This window comes from Malus sylvestris, chromosome 11 (assembly GCF_916048215.2).
Source record: "Malus sylvestris chromosome 11, drMalSylv7.2, whole genome shotgun sequence".
Lineage (NCBI taxonomy): Eukaryota > Viridiplantae > Streptophyta > Magnoliopsida > Rosales > Rosaceae > Malus > Malus sylvestris.
The window spans coordinates 38,009,775-38,020,965 of NC_062270.1; positions in this window are offsets into that span (position 1 = coordinate 38,009,775).

The window sequence follows — 11,191 nt, forward strand, 5'->3', positions numbered from 1 at the left end:
TCACTTCACCATCTGGACGAAAACAAAAAAGGAGAAAGAACAAAATTATATACATCAAAGTTGAACGAACTTCCATGAAATTCTGGCTAAGATTGGCGGATCAGTTGCTTATCACCTAAAGAGTCCTCCCGACTCCTGAGTCCAAAATCAACCCCTTTAGTGAAAGATTTGAAACCTATTATCAGTTGTTTATCATCGTGTGATCCGATTAGTTGTCGTGTCGATCCGAAACCTATTATTTTCGTGTCGTTTACGTGTTGTGTTAATGAATCGTGTAAGATTACATGAAACTTTATCAGCCATTTAGGAGTTCATGAGTGCCTCTCAACACTTTTTCATCATAATTTGGTATTTTGTCTTCTGCGTCCTCGATTAAGAAAATGGGACATAAATATCTGCCTTATATATGGATCGTTCTTAATTTAATCACTACATGTTGAGGCAACACGTATTCTGATGACAAAATTCTAGCTCTAAAAGCTCATCTTGCTCATAGAGTATTAGTTCTTACGGAAATATCAATAGTTTAATTACAGTTAAATCGACGAATATTAAGATAATATTGATTTAGTTAATTATTAGGAACGAAAATGATATAAATATGTAAAAAAACTCTTAAGGTTTGGACCTCAACGTAGGATCCTGGACCCCATAACTTAGGGTTTTCGACTGAAATTTAAAGGTTTTGGCACACAAGCATAACAAATGTTTTTTAGAGACAGCTCTGGTGGTTGACCTGGGCTTTGGTCCATCGATTTTATCAATTTTCCAACCCGGTGACAGTGGAGTCTCTTTGAAAGTAACTCTTTCCTCTTGATTCAAGCAGTGACAAAGAATGCATGAGATGCTTCCCCTCTAAGTCTCATTACTGAGGACATCAAAATGTGGGTTCATTCTCTTGATGGTGCGCAGGTTTCACATGTCCGATTTTCTGCTAATTTAGTTGCTTATAGATTAGCTAAATTTGCTTTGTATTTTGATTCGATTAAATATTAGTATGAGGAGCCCTCGGATATTATCCATAATTCCCTCTTAGATGATTGTATGACTTTTTGAGTTTGAATAAAATCACTATCGTTTCTCTTGAAAAAAAAAAGATGTAAACTTCAAAAAAAAAAAAAAAAAAAACTTTTAGGATAGTACTATTCACACACCTATTTTCACTTCCTACACACTCATGTTAATTTTTTACCATCGATCTTCTTCAATTCATTAGATCCAACAACTAAAAATTAAGAAGATGTGTGAGAAGTAAAAATTGGTGTGTGGATAGCACTACCCTTCTTTTAAAGCAAAATACTCGCCACCCAACAAACTCATGCAAAACCCTTGTTACTATTGTTCACTTTTTGTGTAGTGATCCCCGCACAACACTCACGACTCACCCCTCCAAACCATCAAGAACCTAAGTTCATTCTCTTCAACACTCAATTTTGTTGAACTGATACAAAGTTTTGAAGAATGAATGACTAAGAAGTCACTTGGAGAAACCAAAAAGCGGTTACGCAAACAATTTTTAGATTGAATTGTGATTTTCCGTTATTGACAAACTAAAGATTTGAGAATTGCTCGGAAAACTAAGAGTAAATTTTAGCAATGAATCTTCAACTTTAACTCAATTAGAGCAATAATCTCTCAACTTTAACCAAATTGGTGTAATGATCATTCCAACATAACTAATTTTGACAAAATTCTGATGAAGTTGACGAAAATGATCATATCTACACGTTTTGATGAGTTGAGGGACCCCAATTATTGCAATGATCCTTCCAATACAACTTATTTTGACAAAATTCTAACGAAGTTGACGAAAATGACCATAGCTACACATTTTTATGAGATGAGGGACCAATGGTAATGAATTTTTAATTGATGAACCATTGCTCTAATTTGATTAAAGTTGAGAGACCATTGCTATAATTTACTCGAAAACTAACACCGAATGTGTATGCAAATGGCTCGGCAAATCAATTGGAGAGTTTGGCCAAGTCCACTGAACATCCCAAGGAATGTTCGGCCAACCAGAGGGAACATTGGGCCTTGACGAGCTCAAGTGATACTCGGTTATCTGCTGCATTTTGTTATTACCCTTTCGGATCATTGCTTTGTAGAACCAGCTGGAGCACTTTAGCGCAAGCAATCCACAACTCTACAAAGCCTTTCAATACAAAGAGTTGTTTTTTAACTATGCTATGAAGTTGAGGATTTTTTCGTTTGAATTGTGGGGTGCAAAAACAGAATTACTGGTTCAGATTTATTTGGGTGGGTAATTTGTAAACTGCAGCACTTTTTATTGGAAACTTTGATAAGTGACTTGAGTATAATTTTAGTCCAAGGATATTTTTGGAGATGCATGCCTACAGAGAATCGAAGTTGCATTCTCTTCATCAGCACTCAGCAGTTCCATTCCACGGTACCAACTACCAAGTAGTATCAATACTATTTGAATTTCAACATATGCTAAAATAATCGTAATTAACTCCATGTGTATATCTTGAAGCTCATTTTATATAAGTTAGCAAACAAAACTCTTTATCCATAATGATAAACTCCTCTTAGCTACCACATATCAGAACAAAATTTCATCACAAAAGTAACATAACAATACGATAAACTTCGACAACCAAAAAAAAAAAAAAGGAACAACCAAAAGGAGAAAAAACAAATTAAACTCCTAAACCTTAAATAATCTCAACTTGAACTCCATCCCTTCTCTTGATAGCTCTAATATTACTTCTTTTCTTAGTTTGCTTCTTCATTTAAGTATTTATTCAAATCACGTTTTGCGGCTTTCTTAGGATCAACTCCATCTTGAGGAGGTCAATACTTTTTTGGAGTTGGCGGACATGACACATCTTTTGGTCGCATTAATATAATCTACTTTCTTTAGTTGTTGGGGTTGACATCTTGATAACTGAAACAAACTAACACAAGGCCAATTGAAGACGTCTAAGGGCAAGTACTCACGTAAACTTAAAGGTGAGTGTGTTTAGAATAGAAAGATCTATATTTATAATACTGTGTTGCAGGTTAGTTTCCTTTCCTAAAAACAAAGGAAATCCCCAATAGGCTAAGAAGCATTTAATCCAAGGAAGAAAGGGAGAGAAGCTAAGCAATATACCTTTTTTTTCCTTTCTCGGTGGAGGAAGGAGAAGAAGGCAAGCGTGTCATTACTATTACAAACTGGAAATTCAATATAATTTGGATATACTAATCAGACTTGTAAGGATAGCTGGCTTGAAGATAAAACTCTCGTTTATTGTTGTCGCAACGTAACATACGAACTTTTATTTATGAAAGGAAAAACTCTGCACCCCTCCCCCCCCTAGAGGTGGCAACCAGTGCAGATAGAGCAGCTATGGAGTTCCTCCATTTGAGTAGAGTCCCTCAATCTTTTGACGCTCAAATGATGATCTCTCCTCTGCTGGCGAAGATGAGCCATCTGAGATGCGCTGGTGCTTGCAAAGTCGATGAGAGTGCATAAACTAATTGAGGAATAGGATTCCAAAGTTGCAATTGTTGTTTGTTGGAGTTCAGTTTCAAAGGATTGTAGTTTTGTTTTCCTTGTAGAAATATTATATAATTCACCCCTTTAACTTTAATCATATTAGCAAGTGCTTCAGTTAATGTAAGTACATGATCCACCCCAAGCACATGTATATAGTATTTTCTTGGGTCAAATGGTAGAGAACATTCATAATAAGTATAAATGGACACAGTTTTAAAAAAGACCGACATACAAAGAAAAGACCGCCACTAATATAAACAAAACATATGTATAGTATATAGGCCCAACATTAAAGAATTCATCTTCAGTAAAAAGGAAAAATCATAATAAAATCATGCCATTTTTATCTTGTATAGATTTTCAACCATTTTCCACTAGAATTTATCAACAAGTAATACAATAGTATGTTCAAGGGAATTTTAAAATTCCTTTGCAATTTCATCCTAGTTCACTTCACCATCTGGACGAAAACAAGAAAGGAGATATGAACAAAACTATATACATCAAAATCTCCAAAAGTTTTAGAGTTGAACGAACTTCAATGAAATTCTGGCTAAGATTGGTGGATCAGTTGCTTATCACCTAAAGCTTCCTCCCGACTCCGGAGTCCAAAATCAACCCCTTTAGTGAAAGATTTTGAGGGAGAGTTGAGCTTGTTGATACGGCATTTTTGGCAACACTTCTATTCGTTGGAACCCTGAAAGGATCGTGGAACGTGCCTTTTTTTTTTTTTTTTAATAAACGATATTATTTACACTAAAGGAGAATGAGATGAACTTAGCTTCACAATAGGCTAATAATAATATGATTTAAATTCACCTTTAACGAGACCCGAATCTAAGACCTTTCAATTATAGGTGAAGATAAATATCGCTAAAATATAGTATTAAGTGGTTGGAACGTGCTATTTTTCAAACACAAGAAAGAATGCAGACATCACCAAATTCAATGGGCTAACCTACCCAAAGTTCATGGGGTTGTGTTGTTCTCCAGCCCAGTCTAGCGCCGGCACTTTGGTTGTTAAGTATCGGACCAACTTCAACCTTTAGACCCAAACTTAATTATTTAGGTTCAAAGATAAAATTTAGCTCTATGAACAATGAATGCCACCCAACTCTCATGACCTAAACTTCAGAACCTAAAATATATTAATTGTTATCTTAATTTAATTTTACGAATGTTTTAACTTAAACAAATTTAAGTTCCTACAAAATTTCCAAAACCGAACTAATCACACCAACCAACCAGTCAACCAACCATACTTCAATATACAAACCAACCAACGAAACTTCAATGTCGAACCAACCAACTAAACTTCAATGACACACCAACCCAATTTCAATAAACAAACTAACCAACCAAACTTCAATAAACGGACCAACCAAATTAGATCCACCAACCAACTTCAATATCCACCAACCAAAACTACCTAAACAATCACTAAACAACAATAAATTTTCATTTGAAAAATTGTGACACCAAGCCTCACATAAAGCTTCATCTTCTTCTTTTTTTTCCAATTTGGACCTCTTGCATTTTGTCTTAAAGACATCATAAAAAAATTGAGGAAGAAATTGATTTTGTGAAGATGAATAAACCAATGAATGAGTATTTATAGAGGTTGGGATAATTTTTTTAAAGTGGATTTGTTTTAGAAAATTAATTTTATTATTTTGACCGTTGAATTTAAATTTTAACCGTGGATATTTTTTTTTATCATTGGATATGTTGATGCACAAAATCAATGAGGACTTTGGTACAACAGAAAGTGTTAAGTTTGCGACCTTCGCTAGATTGCTCCGGTCACTAGTGTGGATAAGTATGTAAATAGATAAAGACAGGGAAGCAAATACAAGATGTATGTGATTCACCCAAATTGGCTACGTCCACGGAGTAGAGGAGTTCTCATTAATTGTGAAGGGTTTACACAAGTACATAGGTTCAAGCTCTCATTTTGTGAGTACTATTGAATGATTTAGTACAAATGACATTAGGCAATATTGTGAGAGAATGATCTCTTTTTATAGAAGAGAGTTTCTAGTTTCATTCTGACATTGACACGTGTTGTGTTGTGATTGGCTTTTGATGTTGACATATGTCGCGCTATGATTGGCTTCTGATATCGACACGTGTCGCGCTGTGATTGGCCTCCTGGTTGGAGGGAAACTCTTCTGGGTCCTTGATAGTATAACGTTGACCGGTGCTCAGTAGTTTCGGGATTGGTCAAGTATGGTACAAACAGTACTTCCCTAAGTTCCCGAGTGAGGGAAGCTCCTCAGTTGGGGACTTGCAAGATCCAAGACATTGAGTAATCATGAAACTTCTAAGTACCGAAGTGTGGTATCATTTTCACTTGCCTTATGTGTCTCATATGTAGATGTGGTATCTTCTCTGGAAGTACTTTTCCTTCATCCAGGGGTGGTATATTTAACCGATGAAGATGCACAAGGTAATGTATCAATTTCACTTGAAGCTTTCTTATAGTTTCGGGCTTGGTTAAGTGCGATACTAAACCCTATAGTAGGAGTCATCCAAGTCGCTGAGCTAGGAGATTTGCCGAAAGAGGTAACAGACAAGGTAAGTAATCAGACTTCCAAGCAAGCAACCTGGATCGGAGGTTTGACTTCGGCTTCTAGTTGATTGTTCTCCTTCTCCTTGTGTCGTAAACAGAAACAAGGATAAGGAGAAACAAATGGAGAAGAGATGATATGAGATACTTTTTCTTTTGAAGAAGTAACTTTCTACAGGTTTATTCTTGAACTGGGCTGGAGGTTTTCTGGTTTCCTCCAGAGTATAAGGCCGACTCAAGAATTTGAGGGTCAAAACAAGTCATTCAAATCAAGAGTGCGTTCGACCTTGATGATATGTGATACTTTTGCTGTTGACGAAGTAATAGATGAATCAACATGTGTTCTGTTGTGTTTGTCTCCACATGTTTCCTTGTATCCTTCTCACTTGCCCTATCCGTTCCTCAGGCAGATGTGGTATCTTTTCTGGAAGCATAAGATGTTGAAGATCAGTACTCGAGAGTAATGCCAGGTAAGTAATCAGGCAAGGGGTTTCAGGCAGTCAGTTCCTGACTGGAAGTTTGATTCCAAGTGCTGACTGATTGCTCTCTTTCTCATTGTCTTGCAGGTAAGAACAAGGGCAAAGGAAAAGACAGGGAAAAAGCATGACATGAGATACTCTTGCTTTTGACCTTGATGATATGAGATACTCTTGCTCTGGTGTGGCTGGTTTGCATAGGTATTATTGGGGAGGGGGGAAGAAGGCTGAGTATTTCGAGAGGCTTCGTTGGGAGTGTCCTTTCAGATATGAGGAAGGGTTGAGCATTTTTGCTGGTCTGCCTATCCGTAGAGGATGGAGGTCGACATATATAGGAGTATCCCTAACAACAAGTAGTAATGCTATTCCTTTACCCTTCTTGGTCGTAGCAATGTAGTGGGAGTTGCAAGCTTCACGTGTTTTAACTTTGTCAGAGCACTTTGAAAAAGTGGTATGTGGTATCTAGAAAACTGATGTTGCGTGTGAAGATTGTAGACAAGCTTTATACAAGGAAATCTGACTCTCGAAGTTCGGAGAGCGATGCCTCTTCGATTTTCTAACAAGCAATCCTGTCGGGGATCTGGCTCTCAAGATTCGGAGAGCGGTGCCTCTTCGATTTTTGAGAAAGCAATCATGTTGGGAGTCTGGCTCTTGAGATTCGGATAGCGGTGCCTCTTCAATTTTTGAGAAAGTAATCATGTTGGGAGTCTGGTTCTCGAGATTCGGAGGACGGTGCCTTTTCGATTTTTGAGCAAGTAATAATGCTATTCTTTTACCCTTCTTAGTTATAGCAATGTAGTGGGAGCTTCAAGTTTCACATGTTTTAACTTTGTCAGAGCGCTTTGAAAAAGTGGTCTGTGGTATATGGAAAGCTGATGTTGCGTGTGAAGATTGCAGACAAGCTTTATCCAAGGAAATCTAGCTCTCGAAGTTCGGAGAGCGGTGTCTCTTCGGTTTTCGAACAAGTAATCCTGTCGGGAATCTGGCTCTCGAGATTCAGAGAACGGTGCCTCTTCAATTTTTGAGAAAGCAATCCTGTTGGGAGTCTGACTCTTGAGATTCAGAGAGCAGTGTCTCTTCGATTTTTGAAAAAGTAACCTGTTGGGAGTCTGGCTCTCGAGATTCGGATAGTGGTTCCTCTTCGATTTTTGAGCAAGTAATATTGTTGGGAATGTTTTCTTGAATGTGAGTAAAGGTTGGGCATTTTTGCCATTCTGCCTTGCCACGGAGCACGGAGGTTGACACACATTGGGACTTTCTAGTTATCAAGCAGTGGTGCTGTTCCTTTACCCTTGTGGGTAATAGTAGAGTAGCTGGACCTTCAAAATTTATGTGTCTAAACTTTGTCAGAGATATTTGGCAAAGTTATCTGTGGTACTTGAGGGGCTAATGTTGCGTGTGGAAAGTGGTGCCTCTTCGAAATCCGGAGAGTGGTGCATCTTCGATTTTTGAACCAATGGCCCTGTTGTCTTTTCTTTTATAAGGGCACCAATTGTGTGCAAGGAGTACATTCAGAGAGTTATTGTTTGTAGGAATTTTCCCCTTACTTCAGAGATTTATTGCACCTCATTTCTCCTTCATAATTTATGAGAATGTTTGGCCCATCCGACCGTCGTTTTGACTTGAACTTTGGTGAAGAGGCAACCATGCCTTCTCGAGACAACATATGGCGCACATCCTTCTTATCCCATATTGGTCCTCTTACCGTTGGGGACTATGTGATGAAGAATGATTTGACCGTTGCGGTGATGGCCATGAACCTTTTCACTCCCAAAGATAACAGACTACTTTCTAAACTGTCTGATGAGTTGGTTGTTAAGGATTCTCTGGGTCTCAGTGTTCAATGTGCAGGTTCTGTGTCTAATATGGCCCAACGCCTATTTGCTCGAACCCGCCATGTTGAATCATTGGCGGCTGAAGTGATAAGTCTCAAACAGGAGATCAGAGGGCTCAAGCATGAGAATAAACAATTGCACAGGCTCGCACATGACTATGCTACAAACATGAAAAGGAAGCTCGACGAGCTGCAAGAATCTGATGGTCAGATTTTACTTGATCATCAGAGGTTTGTGGGTTTGTTCCAAAGACATTTATTGCCTTCGTCTTCTGAGGATGTACCGCGTAATGAAGCTCCAAATGATCAACCTTCGGTGCCTCCTCATTCTAGGGTTTTGCCTAGTACTGAGGCTCCAAATAATCACCCTCTGGTGCCTCATCTTTCTGGGGTTCTGCCGACTGTTGAGACTTCTCCCGAGCAACCTTTGTGAATGCTCCCTCTTGTTTGTTTATTTTGATTGATGTATATGTACATATTTGTAACTTATCGGAGATATCAATAAACAAGCTTTGCTTCATTTCAACGTATTGTGTTAAATACACCAAGGCCTTCTTCACTAAGTTCTTTGAATTTTTCCTTTTGTTGAAGCTTGTATGTTGAAGCTTTGTGAGTGAAGCATGTAGGTTGAGGTAGTGCTCCTTTAATTTCCCGAGTGAGGAAAACTTCTCGTTGGGAGACTTGAAAAATCCAAGTCACTAAGTGGTCGTGAGACTTCCGAGTATCAAGGTGCAGTAGCATATGGTAGGAGTCCCCCAAGTTTCCGGTCGAGGAAGTTGACAAATGAGGCATTTTCTTTCTAAGTGGTAGCCCAAAACTCCTTCATATATATTTGTTATGAAAATTGTTAGGCCCAAAGGATAGGAGGCCTAGGCAATTTTTTTTTCCGAATTTTCGAATTTTCGAATTTTTGAATTTTTGAATTTCCGAAAAAAAAAAAAAAATATATATATATATATATATATATATTTTAAAGCTTTGTAGGTGAAGCTTTGAGGTTGAAGCTTTGTTGGGCACCATGAATTGATTTTGCTTCACACTATCTTGATCAAGATAGTGTGAAGCTTTTGTGTTGAAGCTTTGTAGGTGAAGCTTTTGTGGGTGAAGCTTTTGTGGGTCAAGTTTTTGTAGGTGAAGCTTTTGTGGGTGAAGCTTTTGTGGGTGAAGCTTTTGTAGGTGAAGCTTTTGTGGGTGAAGCTTTTATGGGTGAAGCTTTTATGGGTGAAGCTTTTTTGGGTAAAGTTTTTGTAGGTCAAGCTTTTGTGGGTCAAGCTTTTGTAGGTGGAGCTTTTGTGTTAAAGCTTTTGTGTTTCAAGCTTTTGTGGGTCAAGCTTTTGTGGGTGAAGCTTTTGTGGGTGAAGCTTTTATAGGTGAAGCTTTTGTGGGTGAAGCTTTTGTAGGTCAAGCTTTTGTGGGTCAAGCTTTTGAGTTGAAGCTTTGTAGGTGAAGCTTTGGAGTTGAAGCTTTTGTTGGGTACCATGAATTGATTATCACACTATCTTGATCAAGACAGTGTGAAGCTATTGAGAATTTGTGGTTGCCCTCCATTGATGTAGCTTTTGTTGGTGAAGCTTTTATGGGTGAAGCTTTTGTGTTGAAGCTTTTGTAGGTGAAGCTTTGGAGTTGAAGCTTTATAGGTGAAGCTTTGGAGTTGAAGCTTTTGTTGGGTACCATGAATTGATTTTGCTTCATACTATCTTTATCAAGATAGTGTGAAGCTTTTGAGAATTTGTAGTTGTCCTTCATTGATGAAGCTTTTGTTGGTGAAGCTTTTGTGTTGAAACTTTGGAGGTGAGGCTTTGGAGTTGAAGCTTTGTTTTTTTGGGAAACTAGAAATTTGAAAATGTGGGAGAGACAACATATACAAATTTTGCTTCCACACTGTTGAGCAAGAGATTGTGATGCAAGCCACACCTTGTAGTAGTCGAAGGTTTGGATGAACCATATAAATTGAATTTGCTTCGAAGGTCTGAGAATTGTAGTTGCCCTACATTGATGAAGCTTTTGTTGGCACCATAAATTGGTTTTGCTTCACACCATCTTGATCAAGAGTGTGTGAAGCTTTTGAGAATTACGGTTGAACTCCTTTGATGAAGCTTTTGTTGGCACCATAAATTGGTTTTGCTTCACACTGTCTTGATCAAGCGTGTGTGAAGCTTTTGAGAATTGTGATTGCTCTCCATTAATGAAGCTCTTGTTGGCACCATAAATTAGTTTTGATTCACACTGTCTTAATCAAGAGTGTGTGAAGCTTTTGAGAATTGTGGTTGAACTCCTTTGATAAAGTTCTTGTTGGCACCATAAATTGGTTTTACTTCACACTGTCTTGATCAAGAGTGTGTGAAGCTTTTGAGAATTGTGGTTGCCCTCCATTGATGAAGCTCTTGTTGGCACCATAAATTGGTTTTGCTTCACACTGTCTTGATCAAGAGTGTGTGAAGCTTTTGAGAATTGTGGTTGCCCTCCATTGATGAAGCTCTTGTTGGCATCATAAATTGGTTTTGCTTCACACTGTCTTGATCAAGAGTGTGTGAAGCTTTTGAGAATTGTGGTTGAACTCCTTTGATGAAGCTCTTGTTGGCACCATAAATTGGTTTTGCTTCACACTGTCTTGATCAAGAGTGTGTGAAGCTTTTGAGAATTGTGGTTGCCCTCTATTGATGAAGCTCTTGTTGACACCATAAATTGGTTTTGCTTCACACTGTCTTGATCAAGAGTGTGTGAAACTTTTGAGAATTATAGTGTTTGCATTGTTACAGAGGGGAAATGTTTGAAGCAGATGCAAGAGGGCTGAATAGCTTAAT